General features: G+C 38.1%; 1 long non-coding RNA gene across 1 annotated transcript; it reads left to right on the top strand.

Moving 5' to 3' along the window:
• The first annotated feature begins 6,647 nt into the window (after nt 1–6,647).
• LOC107831978 (uncharacterized) lies at nt 6,648–10,817 on the top strand. The gene is made up of 2 exons (XR_001658472.2): nt 6,648–7,373; nt 9,715–10,817. It is a non-coding gene; the product is annotated as an uncharacterized LOC107831978 (long non-coding RNA).
• Nucleotides 10,818–14,959: the final 4,142 nt, after the last annotated feature.

Raw genomic sequence — 14,959 nt, 5'->3', positions numbered from 1 at the left:
ACTTGCATTTGTGCGGACAGCATCTTCATCCGCGGCTGAAGAATAAGTTTTGCGAACTGCACTTTTCTTTGTGTTACTCCTCTTTACCTTGTTAAGCTGAAACACTCGTTTTTGAGTTACATTTTTCCATTTAGCTCGGATCCTCCAACATGCCTGGAATTTCACACAATTTGATTATATTTGGAAACAAAAATCACTACTTTCAGACTAAAAACTAAAGCAAAAAGGTAATAATAAGTTGTTAAAATCCTCACTTATCACATATCCCATCTTAGGGTATGTCTTGGGAGTTATCAAATTTTGGTGACGTTGCCGAAGAGTTTATGATGTTTGCTTTATAATTGAGTGTGTTTCTTGAATATCTTCTTTTACTTTCATGTCACTTACTTGTTTCTTTGACTGTACCAATGGCAAACAACGAGCTTGGTAATTTAGCATTGGGAGAGGTGGATGGCGAGGGGGAACGACTTGATAAAATGCCTCCGGAGCGACAACCAAACCACCAAGGCCATGCGCAGTAAAACAATATGCCTCCATCTCCATCACCACCACAACCCCAAGCGGTGCAACACCAAAATTTGCTAGATGAAAGGTACGCTAGTGTTATAGTCCCCCCTCTAATTAGGGCAGATAACTTCCAAATTACCAATGTGATGTTCACTTTGCTTGAGCAACATGCTATTTTACCGTAGCACCGCATCAAAATACTTATAACATTTGAAAGGTTTTGTGGATATTTGTTGGAGAAGCAAAGCAACTAATATCACAAAAGATGCACGGAGGTTAACTCTATTTCCCTTGTCGCTATGGAGGAAGGCCTTAGAATGGTTGGAATGCTTGCCTTATCCTTCTATTCATACATGGGTTGAGTTGGTGGCAAATTTCATTTCGAAATTCTTTTTCCCTAAGCACATGGTTACCTTATGGGATGCAATATTGGGCTTCAAGCAAGAACCCAATAAACCCTTAAATGAGATTGGGAGCAGCATTGTACTATGGTAAAGGAGTGTCCTAAAAATGATATGACCAACAACATGATCCAACGAAAATTCTACCATAGAATCAATAACACAAACCAATGGGTGGTCAATCAACTAGCCAATGGTAATTTCATGACAACATCTTGTATAGAGGCATGTGAGATTCTTGATGAGATGGTAGAGACTTCTTCGTCTTGGCAACTCCCGTCCAATGACTCAACCTTCCAAGGCACAACTCCATAAAACTCATGCTCCAAAGAAATTCCATGCAATGGAAGGAGGGAGTGAATGCATTGGCCACAAAGAAGAGGTCAAAGGTAACCAAATTCAAACTCGGGTGGAGAGTTATGTACAAGATGATGGTGGTTATGAACAAGAAGATTCTTACCAAAAGCAAGATGAGGAAGTACAATACGTGAACAATTATCAATGACAAAAGGGATACTTCAAAGGTTCTAGTCAAGGCCAATAGAGACCTCAAAACAACCAAGGAAAATGGGGAAATAACAATAACCAAAGCAATTGGGGTACCGACAACAACCAACGGAACTGGCACAACAACAATAACCAAGGGAATTGGGGAGGTAATAGTCAAGATAGTTGGGGGAATATAACAATTATGCCAATTGGAGTTCAGGTTTCTAATGTCCCCCAATATATCAACAAACCAAGCAACCCACCTCCCTATCTTTCCTAAGGTTCAAGTTCTAAAGCAATGAAATAGGTCGAACTGAGCATTAAATGATGGAAAAGAATGCGGATTTTGGATGCTCAACTTGTTTCTAATACCACATATGTTTGGAAATTTTTAAGTCCAAATGGGACAAATCTCTTAAGATCTTAATACAATAAAGTTGTATTACCAAATGACATGGTAATGAATCAAAAGGGCAGTAGAAACACAGGACATAGTTAAACACAGGACATACTATGGTAGTTATCACAAGGAGTGGAAAAAGTGGGAGTGTACCCAACCAAAGTGGAAAAAATTATAGATGATGGCCAAATGCTCCAAAAGGAGGAGATTTCATATGATAATGCTCGAGTAAATGATGAAATCCGAATTGAAATTGATGATAATATGGTGGAGACTTAAGAAGAGGTGAACCCATCCAGGAAACATATAATTGACATACCGGATCCAGTGGTGCAAAAGGCTTTTGACAAAGGATCCCATTCCTTATCCCCAAAGGCTTGCTAAGAAAAATGGTGAGAACTAATTGAATAAGTTCATCCAAATAATAAACCGTCTATCTATTAATGTGTAATTGGAGGAAGCATTTAAGAAAATGCCTGGTTCTTAGGGTCAGTCATCAAGTTAGTGCTATTGTTCATTCCATTGCTCCCAAATTGAAGGATCCCGGTTCTTTCACAATTCTTTGTACCATTAGAAGTGTCAATTTTGCTAAGGCCTTATATTATTTTAGGGAAAATATCAACTTGATGCCTATTTGCCTTTAAAAATTTTGGGGATTAGGAAACTAAGACCCATATTTATGAGGTTACAATGGCCGGTAGCACAACAAGGATACTATTGGGAGTGATTGAAGATGTATTGGTTCAAGTTAATAAATTCATTCTTTAGGAGGACTGTGTTATTCTTGATTGTGAAGTGGACTATGAAGTTCCAATTATTATTGGAAAGCCACTACTTGCTACGGAAAGGCCCTTTGTGATGATGAGGTGTGGGAACTCACTTTCCAGGTTGGTGACGAGCAACTGATATTTCATGTGTGCAAGTCTATGCGTCAACCAAATAGCAATGAGGTGTGCTCTTTTGTAGATTTAGAGACCGATGTCATAATTGATGTTGGATGGCATTTTGCTCAATTTTGATGATGATGATGATGAAATGGATGGTTTCATGGTATGTGTTAAATCATGCGGTCTTATAGTTATCCACCCGGAAAATTATCATTGGATTTTAAAAATAGGAAAACTCCTCCCACAGAGACTTTAATTGAAGAGCCTCCTACTTTGGTGTAGAAGCCATTGCCACCACACATTTAGTATAAGTATCTTGGCTCTTTTTATGCTTTACTGGTTAGTCTTTCATCTTGTTTGTAGATTCCACTTTGTCAATCCTACAAAGTACGAAGAAATCTATTAGGTGGACTTTGGCGAACATTCGGGGTATAAGACCTGCTTTTTGTTCGCTTAAGATAATATTGGAATGTGGTGGTTGACCATCTATTAAACATCAAAAGAGACTTAAAGAAGAAATGCAAGATCTTCTAAAGAAGTAGATTATCAAATAGTTGGACTGGAGTTGTGTAACCCATTTCTTATAGTTCATATACCTCTTCGGGTCAATGTATCCCAAAGAAGGGAGGCATGATGGTTGCTACCAATGAAAAGAATAAGTTGATATCTACAATAATGGTTACTAGATGGAGGATTTTTATGCATTACCTGGAGTTCAACATAGTTAGAAGGAAGGACCACTTCCCCTTCCATTCATGAATAAAATGCTTGATAGATTGGCCAGGCATAATTTCCATTATTTTCTAGATGGTTATTCTCACCGATACAAATAAATTCTCATCGCACTGGAAAATCAAGAGAATACCAGTTTTACATACCCATATGTTACTTTTGTTTTTGAAAAGGATTCTTTTTGGCTTGTGCAGTGCACCAACAACGTTCCGGCGGTGTACGACAGCCATCTTCATGGATATGGTGGAGGACTACCTTGAAGTACTCATGACTGACTTTTTGGTTGTTGGGGATTTATTTGATGATTGTCTTGCTAATTTTGACAAAATATTGGCTAGATGTGAGGAAATAAACTTGGTACTCAATTGGGAGAAATGTCACTTTATGGTTAAGGAGGGCATTATCTTTAGTCATAAAAATTTGAAGAATGGCATTGAAGTGGATAACACAAATATTGAAGTGATTACCAAGCTTCCACCTCTAACCTCGTTCAAGGGTCCAAGAAGTTCCTTAGGCCATGTGGGATTTTACCGGATATTCATCAAAGATTTTTAAAAAGATGTGAACCTGCTGTGCAAGCTCCTCGAAAAAGATGCAAAGTTGAATTTCAATGCCAATTGCATGAGGACTTTTGAAGAGTTGATGTTTAAATTTAACAACCACTCATATTATTACCGCACCGGATTGGAGCTTGCCGTTTGAGCTCATGTGTGATGCAAGTGATGTGGCGGTTGGAGCGGTGTTAGGGAAACACATCAACAAAGTTTTTCATCTGGTTTACTATGCTAGTAAGACTATGAATAGTGCCCATGTCAATTATACTGTTATGGAGAAAGTAATTACTTGCCATTTTATTTTCTATTGAGAAGTTCTGTCCTTATTTGATAGGTGTAAAGGTCATTGTGCACACAGATCATGTGGCACTGTGATATCTTATGAGCAAAAAGGAATCCAAATTCCAGTTGATGAGATGGGTGCTTCTATTGCAAGCGGTTGGCATTGAGATCCCAGATAATAAGGGGAATGAAAATCAAGTAAGCAGACCACTTATCTTGTTTGGAGGAGGAGAAAAGGCTACATGATGGCAATGAGATCAATGACTTCTTTTCCGATGAGCAACTTTTGGCACTTCCTATGAAAGACGTTCCATACTTTTGCAGATTTGGCTAATTTCATTGATAGCAGTATCATTCGGAAGATTTCACTTAAAACCAAAGGAAGAAGAACAAGAGGGACTGCATGGACTACTATTGGGATATATCATATCTTTTTTGAATTTGCGCAGATGGACCGATTAGGAGATGTGTGTTGGATGAGTAACAAAGCGATATTTTCATTACTTGTCATACTTCACCTTATGGTGGTCACAATGGGGGATAAAGATCGGTGGCGAAGGACCTAAGTTGTGATTTCTATTGGCTTACTCTTTACAGGGTTGCAAGTGATCTTGCAAAAAGGTATGATCAATGTCAACGAGCCAGTGGAATTTCAAAGAAATATGAAATTCCCCTTACACTTATCTTAAATATATATATCTTCAATGTTTGGGGTATTAAATTCATGGACCCATTTGCGAGTTCCTTTGGTAACACCTGTAATTGGATTGTAGCGGATTGTGTGTCTAAGTGGGTGGAAGACGTTGCTTTACCTAATAATGAGCTAGGAGTGTGGTGTCTTTTTAATAAGAACATATTCACAAGATTTAGGACTTCTAGAGAAATCATAAGTGATGGAGGGTCACAATTTTTTCAACAAGTATTATGACACTTTGCTTGGAAAATATGGTGTCACTCATAAAGTGGCAACCCCTTGTCATCCGCAAGCAAGTGGTCAAGTTGAAGTGTCCAACCGAAAGATAAAATGTATCTTGTTGAAGACAGTTAATGCTAATAGGTCAGATTTATCCAAATGTTAGATGATGCTCTATGGTCATATAGAATGGCTTACAAAACACCTATGAGAATGTCCCCATATCGGTTGGTGTTCTGGAAAGCTTGTCATTTTTTGGTGGAATTGGAGCACAAGGAAATGTGGGCCTTAAACAAGCTAAATCTTGATTAGGATGTAGCCTCTAACATTCAAGTTTGCACATTTAAATGAGTTGGATGAATTCTAGTATCAGGTCTATGAAAGTTGTCCTTCTACAAAGAAAAGATGAAATACCTTCATGACAAACATATTTGGAACAAGGAGTTCAAGGCCGATGATCTACTGTTATTGTTCAATTCAAGGTTAAGTATGTTTCTAGGTGAGCTTAAATCGAAGTGGAGTGGTCCATTTGAAGTTGTTAATGTGATTCTATTTGGTGCATTGGTAGCTCGCAAAGCTCATAACCTAGGGTCATGTTCGAGTTAGCGGTCATCGAGTGATAAATTGGTTGAGAAACGTTGGTGAGAGCCAAGTGGTGGCGGTTCTTTGCTTCAAATGCTAGTGCTTTGACATTGCATCATGCTACGACATTAATGAAGGCTCTTCTTAGGAGGCAACCCAAATTCTTTCCCTTTCTCTTTTTCTTCAGTTCTTAGTGTAGATGTTTATTTTGCTATTTTTATAAGATTTGATGTGTGTTGTTGAAGCACGTGATTTTTACCCTACATGAAGATAACTCCTAAAAATAAGTCAAAATAATTTTTATTGATTTTTTTTAGGAATTTTTCCTTTTGTAGTCTCATTTCATACATTTTTATATTTTAAAATCGCGATAATAAAATACAAAAATACGCATTTGCATTTAGGATCTAATTTCATATTTTAGGATTAATTAAGGGTTAATTTGTTTTAGAACAAAATAGGAAGAAAATAACAAAAATAGTACCTTTTGCATTTTTAGTTTAAATTTGTATCAGTTTGCGTTTTTATTAGGAAATCTAATTTTTAGTGTTAATGAGTTTTGGTTCTTAATTTAGCATTTAACAAAATCAGAAGATAAAGTACAAAATAACTAAATAAAATACAAAAAGTGGAAGATAAAAAGAAATTGGGAGTAAAAAAAATGGGAAGAACCTTCCCCAAAATATTTTCCCCCCAAATCATTTCTCCCCACCTAAAACCTTCCACCCAAAATATTTCCCCACCTAAAACCTTCCCCCCAAAATATTACCTCACATAACACCTTCTCCCCAAATAAGACTCCCCCACATAACACCCCATTCCAGGCACTCTATAAAACCATTCCTTACCCAATGAAAAAGGGGAACAAAAAAAAAGGTTGCGCATAAGAGATAACAGAGAGAAAAAGCTGAAAAAAGCGAAAAGTTGCGCAGCTTTTACACCAAAAGACCCCCCCCCCCTCCCCGATCTATCTTCTTTCTCTAAAAAAGGGAGCCATTTCCATGGCTTTATGCTGAACAAGATAAGAGTCGTTCCCAAGCTCCACCATTAGAAGCAGCCGTTTTGAATACAGAAAGGATCAGCCGTTGTTTTGGGATTTTTGACCAACCTGGACTCAAAAGACCTTCTTCTTCATGAAAAAACCTTAGAGAATCGACAGATTAGAGCAACAGTTACACCAAAATGAGAGAACTCCCCATCCCTGCTTCTCCTCCACGCCTTCTCCGCCACCGTTTCTTCTTCTCCGGTCAAAATCCAGCAACCACCAACAACCACGACACACACACACGTACCAAAAAATAGAAGTTTCGGACAGAATTTTGGAGAGAAAAGACTAAAAAAGCACGCAAAGATTTAGTTCATTTTTTCTTTCTCTGAGTTCCGATTTTGATCTGAAACATAGAGTTTGGTTGAGTTCCAGTGGTGTCGGGTTCCGAGGTTTTGATTGCCGTTCGTTGATCCCGATCGAAGTGTAGTCCATTGTTTCCGGTCAAGTTCGGGTTGCCGAATCTCTGTGGTTGTTTGAATCTCAGCGTCATTTGCTTGTATACAAATTCTAAACAGACATAATTTTGAAAGCTTATCAAGGTGATTGATAAAGTTCAGGAAGAAGCAAAAGCCGTGCAGGTACTACTTTGGACTAGTAATTTTCAGAAAGTTTATAACCACTTCTATTTTAGCTTTTGGATTAGTATGGGGTTTGTTCATCATACAATTGTTTCTGCTCGCGTAGGACTAGTTTCTCAACATTCAGCTTAATCTTAGGTATATTAATTATTTCCTCCAACCAGAAGTTGTAGACCCAATGCATGTGCATAATGAAAAGAATATTTAACTTTCAATTCAAGTATAATTGGGTGGGAATCAAATTGAAATAATATTTTAGATATTTTTCTAAGAAAGTGGTAAAGGGTAAAAATATAAGATAATTCGCTGATAAAGGTGTGGAAAATTATTAATTTAACCTCATAATTATTTAAGTTGTAAGAACATTGTTGGTAAAAGAGACGAAGATAGTTAATAAGGGATGTTTATGCTTTATAAAATATATAGATTATTAGGCTTTTTGCTCGTTCTAATCACGCTGCATTGGTGCTATTTAGTTCAATGATTGACATGCCAATTAACTTAGTTTTCTTTCATTTTCTTTTGGTTTTATTTACTATGATATCTTTGGGAATTTTCAGAACTGCTGGGGAAAGGCATGACGAGTTTGTGGTAATTTTCCATGTCTTTTCAAAGATAGAAGTAGGTTGTGGGCTCAATTGTTCAGGCAAACCAATTAGTTGGTTCGTGAATCTCGTAGTTTTCTTTAGACACGCCGTTAAATTATTATAAATACGGGTACGGTTCCCGTGACGTAGTTGTGATACTTCCTTTCAAAGTCGCTTTAAATATGAATATCCGTAGTTCATTTAGTTGAATGCTTTTCCTTTAGAATTCGAGGCGTGCTATTTAGTTGAATTTCCATGGCCCTCGTAAATTTAAAAACGCGTAGTTGCTTTAGGCGCGTTAGATTAACAATATTACTTTCCTAAACTCAGGTGCGCATTGATGCGACCTAAATCCAAATCTCAACGGAGTCGAAGTGTGTTGACAACCATGGGTGCATTGATTGCGGCATGGTTCGAGATACATTTTCACGACGTTGCAATTCTTTTAAAAATAATTATAATAAAAGCGGTTCAAAATTAAATAAAAGGCACATAAGCTAGCATGTATTAAAATCAGATAAAATCAAATACAACAGTTAAGCGACCGTGCTAGAACCACGGAACCCGGGAATGCCTAACACCTTCTCCCGGGTTAACAGAATTCCTTACTTGGATTTCTGGTTCGCAGACTGTAACAGAGTCATATTTTTCCTGGGTTCGGGATTCAACCGGTGACTTGGGACACCAAAAGCCAAACCTTTCCCAAGTGGCGACTCTGAATAATTAACAATTAAATCCCGTTCCGATTGTCCTCTAAGTGGAAAAACTCCCTTGAATCTACACCCTTTACGGGGTGTAAGTGAAAAAGGAGGTGTGACAGTTGCATTAACAAGTGTTAGGTATTGTGATATGGTAAGAAAAAGTACAAATTGCGGTTCGTACTTTAATTAGTGCGACTGTAAAAAATTTGTTTCGGACAGCACGATCGAAATTATGGCCGTAGATTTTGAGTGCAGGCCGCACAAATGGAGGGAGAATCAAATGCGCAAATGCAAAGTCTCTCAAATATTTCGCCATTAAGGCGAAGCACTTTACGGCCGCACAAAACTCATTTTTAGCCGCACATGATCACTTAATGCACTAATTTGAGGCGGCCACAATTGCGGCCGCATTTCAAAAAGTGCGGACTGCAAAACCTCAAGAACATGAGCTGCCCAAGTAACTGAGTGCGGATCACAATTGACATTTTGCGGCCACACTCTCTAACATTGCCCCCGACCTACTAATAAGCATACAAAGGGGTTACATCAACTTTTTACACTTTTCACTATTTGACCAAGCCCTAACATACCAAATATGTGGAATCAATTCCACTCACTATTGTATGCTAATCAACTGGTCATACTCAATCTCTGTGGGTGTTTTTAACACAATCTAATACACATAAATCAATCTTTTCCACTTTTATTGATTAAATTTTTCTAGTATATTTTTTGAAATGTAGTCTTTTTTGTTCCATTTTGGTAAAAGTGGGGAGGGGGTATTTGCGAAGTCATGATTACTTCTGCTTAGAGTGGGTCTAGGATGGTATTACACTGAAATAATGTATGATCGTTTGTTGCCCAAGAGATTCAACTGCTTATGTTAATTTGTGTTTAGTGTCGGTCGATTTGTTTGAGGAATGTGCATTGTACTTCGTATTTGTGCGGATCGCACATTATTTTTACGGCCAACATGCTTGAATGAGTAATTTAAGAGCATCTGAAATGGGTGGACTATACTTTAATTGCGTGGACTGCAATTGTATTTTGCAGCTGGAAAGATAGCTCTGCACTGCTTATCCGGGAACCTTTTCTATGAGATATGAGTACAACAACTTATGTGTAGACTATAGAAGTATTTTGCAGCAACAAAGGCCGGTCCGCACGGGCTATCAGAGACTTACTTCTTAGACTTGAGGAAAAAAACTTAATTGGACTGGATGCCTGTGACCATGCCGAGTGGATTGTATTGTTATGCATGTGACCAGGGCGGGTGGATTATGATATTATGCATGTGACCACGCGGGAGGATTGTGTTGTTATTCTTGTGACCATGCCGGGCGAATTATAATATTGTGCATGTGACAACACATGGGCGGATTGATATTATTAGCATGTGAGTTGTCCGTGCAGCATGAGAGCTATCCAAGTGGATACAGATATTAATATTATAGCATGTGAGTTGTATGTGCCGCACGGGAGTTATCTGTGCGGTTGATATTATTAGCACGTGAGTTGTCCGTGCAGCAGATGAGTTGTCCGTGCAGCGTGTGCACGGACAACGCGAATTGTGAGAAACCGATGGGTTTCTAGTTGATGTGAGCTTTGGGAGAGCTGGTTACTATTATTGGATTGGGTTGCACGCTGCAACGGACTGAAATTCCCTTTACTATTTACCTGATTTTACTTGCTTATCCTTATATGTTGGATTGTTGACTAAGCAAAACACTTTAAAATGAAGAATTATGAGCATCAAAGTAGTTTTACTTGAGATTTCATGTTTTGATCATGTATATGTTCTATACTTATTGATATTATGAACTGCATAGGTTTTAGTGAGTATCATCTACAGTTCTTGCTTATTTTACCGTACTGAGGTTAGTTAGGATACTTACAAAATACATGGGGTTAGTTGTACTCATACTTATTGGAGTTATTGTTGTTGTTTATGGCGGGAGCTGCAATTTAAGATGTACCCGCATTTCAGTTATGGCTATCACTTTCCTTTGGTATCTTTAGATTTGAATAATGTTCATGTACAATCCAAATAGATGTGGTAATTATTTTAGTTCAGTTTTTGTACAACTCCAAATCATAGAAGCTCATGATTTGTACTACCAGTCCTTAGGTTGTTGTATAAAAGTTCAGTTATTTCATTATTATTTTCTCAGTAAATCTCATTTGAAATTGGATTAATGTGAAATTGGCTTACCTAGCTGGTTGGGTTAGGTACAATCACAACTAATTAGATTTTGAGTTGGGACAAGTTGGTATCAGAGCTCTAGGTTCATAGGTTCTACGTGTCATGAGCAAGTGTCTAGTAGAGTCTTGCGGATCGGTATGATGACGTCCATACCTATCTTCGAGAGGCTACAAGGCATTTAGGATAAACTTCCCATCTTTTCTTCCTTATCGTGAGGCATTGATTCAGCTTGAAGCATAATTCTTTGAATTCCCTCCATTCACTCATATATGCATGTGAGCACTTCAGCTCTATATCAACTTCTTGTGGATTCCATGGATGAGTTGTGAGATGTGCTTTCTATGTTTTGGTGATGGGCCAGTTTGGAGGACTTGAGGCCCATCTTGGATCACAACTTATGCCTAGTAGCTTCAGTTGTCTGAGCATGTGCTTTTGGACTTCTATGTCTAGTGGTGTCCCTATGAGTGAGATTGGCGGTTCGGTGAGTGGTTGGAGGCTATATGATGAGTAGGATGTGACTGCGGGATGTGTTCAGATGGTTTGAATATTATGGAAAGAGTTTGTTTGAGATGTGAAAAGGACTATCAGATGCTCGATTTCTTTGGATGTGTCATACAGTCTTGAGTTATGAATGTTTTTGACAGATTTTTTTGTGTTATTTCATTTGTGAAACAAATGATATTTTCATGTCTTGTTGATGAGTTCAGACTCAGAAAGATTAAATAATTGTGTAGTAGTTGTGGTTGTGAAAGGGTATAGAGATGTTAGTTTGAGGCTAAGCAAGTAGGTTGTCACCTGCGGGGTAATCTACAGATGTGTGATCTTTATGATGTTGTGTGGATTCTTTCTTTTCTACCATTAGTATAGGTGGTGCACTTTGAGTTTGGATTAGGTAAGAAAGTTGACATGACCATCACAAAGATGAATGCGAGCTTAGCAGATGATATGAGGTATTATATGATTTTTGTTATATGACCTTATGAAGGATTTAGTTGAATCTCACTGCGGTATTATGATAGTAGTAGAGTATGGCATTGTAAGTTATCAAGTGTTTTGATCTATGACTTTGAGCCAAGTAGTGGAGTCTACTATCAACGATTTGATTGTATGGTTACGTGTTATATTGGTTTCGATCTGAGGCATACTTGGGGATTGGTTATGACTTGCGGAGGCTAGTTTTGAGGATGACTTAAGCAAAGAAATTTCTGGATGCATAGTGTATTATACTTTATGGTTATATGGGAATCATGGAATGATTGAGTAGTTATTTATGAAGGATATAGTGTGCATGGAGTAAGAATTTGCTCGGTTGCGTTACGGCGGAGTTACTTTTTTGGGTGTTATCGTGCTAATGGGACACAGATCATCCGGCGCATTTGGGCGGTGCAATTCAGATTTGAGCAGAGTGGATCACTCTCGAGAAGGTTCTAATGGATTCAAGATTTATATGTAGCAATTGAGAATTTTTTGGATTTGTATATGGCTAGAATCTGAGATTTACATTGCATGATGTCGAGACTTGCGGTATTTATATATCATTATAGATTCTACATTTCAATATCAAAAAGGTGAAGGAAAGGACTTTAGATTCACAAAAGGTCTCTTCAGAGTGGGTGTCTCGGTTATGGTACTTTTGGGGGTGCTTGAGAGGGAATACAACAACTTATCGGCCTTAGAATAGAGTGGTTTTATGCTAGGATCTCTTGTGGTGAGCTTTGGGTGAGGATCGTGGTGTTCTGACAAGGAGAAGTAATAACTTGAGGGTGATTTAAAAGGAGCTCAGAGGAATAGGACAGCTTGGTAGTAGGTTGGATTAGCACGATAAAGGATATGATTAGTTCTTTTAGTTCTTATGATGAGATGAGGCTTTACGAGTGTTTTGTGGCAATACTCTTGGATTTGGCGACCTGCATGGCTTGCTTGAGTTAGAAAGATTCATCTCTAATAGATTGGTTATCTACAAATGGAATTTCTAAGTGTTCTCGATGGTTTCTACCACGATTTGAGATGGATATTTCCTCTCAGCGTGACGTGCATGTTGCGTATTGTGATTTTCTACTGGATGGGATAAAGTGAAAGGTTCCTGGCTAATTGAGTATGTAGTCTGCTTGTGACTCAGAATTTATTATGAGATTCTCGCGGTTTCATTTGATGGCATAATAGATGCAGTGCATCTTGTGGGATTTAGATTTGCATGTATAAGGTGACGGTTCAGTTTTGAAGGGATGGTCATGAATTCTTAGATAGCATTGATGTTTTAAGGTGATCAGATGAATTCTATTACTACTCGGTATTGCCTGAGAAGGGTGCACATTTCAGAAGGCACTCTGTATTTTGACTTATAGTCGCTTCATTGGCATTGAGGTACTCGCATGGTTGATCGACTACTGACATTCAGATTTTGCTATGTGGCACGGAAGGATTATAGAAATATATCTCGTGGGGATGATTGTGTATGAGAGATTTGTTAGTCATTCGAGTGGTGAAGTTGGGATCAACTATAATGATTCATGTGTTCTATGGATTTGGAGATTGGGAGTTCTCAGAAGTAGATTATTTTGGGGTTGCAGACTGTGAAAATGTGGCCAAAGTTAGATAGATGGTGTTACATGTTATGGATAGATCATTGTGGACTTTTGGAGGGCTATTTATCCATTTGGGGATGACTGGAGTTGATTTGGGGGCTCAGTGGTAGGCCTAATGAGGGTGTGTATTCTATATCGGGTTGGATTGGTTGACTCTGTACTTTTATTGTTGATGGATGTTCCATTTGGTTTGAATTGATCTTATTCGTATCTAATATGTTCTATGTGTTACTCTTCCATGCTACAATGGGTTGTGATCTGTTGGTTACTTGCATGTTAGATGCATTTCTATTTGGGTCGTGCGGTGAAATTAGGGTGAGATGGTTATTAGGGTATTGAATGGTTGATTGTGCCTTCGTTATGATCTTTCCAGTTGGTGGTATATTGTGTTATCCGTTTCTCCATGGTTATAATCATGCACTTCGTGTATTTTATGTCGAATTACGTGTCGTTATTGATTTAGAACATTATGGCTTGAGGTATTTCATATGGGCCAATGTTTGGATGGGGTCACACATTGACGTGGGGTTACGTTGGGATATGATATTTTGAATTAGATTCGTGTGTCTTGGCCCTACTATGTGTGATGGGTTCATAGCATTGCGTTGTGTTGGTACTTGTTGAGCTTGCGGGATGGTTTTCTCATTTTAGTCATTTTTTCATGTTTAAGTACATTTGGATTGTTGCTTATTAGTGCACAGATTGCACGGTTGTGGCGTTAGGTTGTATTGGTATGACATGTCAATAGAATTGTTGTGTCTGATGAAATAAGGTCATTGGACCAAGAATGGATACTATCGAATTTGATTACGGTATGTTATGAATAATAATATCGAAAGTCAACTTACGATTTAGCTTTGGTTCTTGTTAGAGGAGAGAGAGAGAGAGAGAGAGAGAGAGAGAGCTTCATGACTTGTTGTTCTAACGAGTGGTTATGAGTTTCTGCGTGTTTCTTTCATCAGCGGCAGTGTACGAAGTTTTTTAACGAGGTTTCATTCGATATGAGGTTTATTACCGTTTTTGGGTTTGTTTTGAGCGGCTACTGTGATCGAAAATTTTTCTACGATTATATGAGTTATGTAGTATATCATGTGATTTCATCTTGGTTTATGGTTATGGCTTGATACAACTTGTTCGGACTTATACATAATGTAAGTGCGAGATTTGGGTTTTGTAAGGAATTCCATATGTTGGAAATTGAGTTCCAAGCTTTATGGGCTAAGGATGAATTAAGGATCTTCATTTATATTGTGTTGCCAGGCTTATATGGATTTGGGTGACGTGGGATTACTCCCGGGTATGTGCATGGTAAGGTTGCACAATGATTTGAAGGTTTTGGAACGACTCATGGCACATTCGGGGATGAATGTATGTTTATGTGGGGGAAAATATATTGACCCGATTGGTGATTTTGAGCATTTGCACTTCACTCTGTGGTTTGAGGGCATGAGTAGCTCCATATGTTGTATTAGGACTTGTATTATCATCGGTTTCAGTTTTCGGGTGATTT

The sequence above is a fragment of the Nicotiana tabacum genome, chromosome 22 (assembly GCF_000715075.1).
Source record: "Nicotiana tabacum cultivar K326 chromosome 22, ASM71507v2, whole genome shotgun sequence".
NCBI classification, from domain to species: domain Eukaryota; kingdom Viridiplantae; phylum Streptophyta; class Magnoliopsida; order Solanales; family Solanaceae; genus Nicotiana; species Nicotiana tabacum.
The sequence above is the reverse complement of the archived record's forward strand: the minus strand, read 5'-3'. Positions and strand labels throughout refer to the sequence as shown.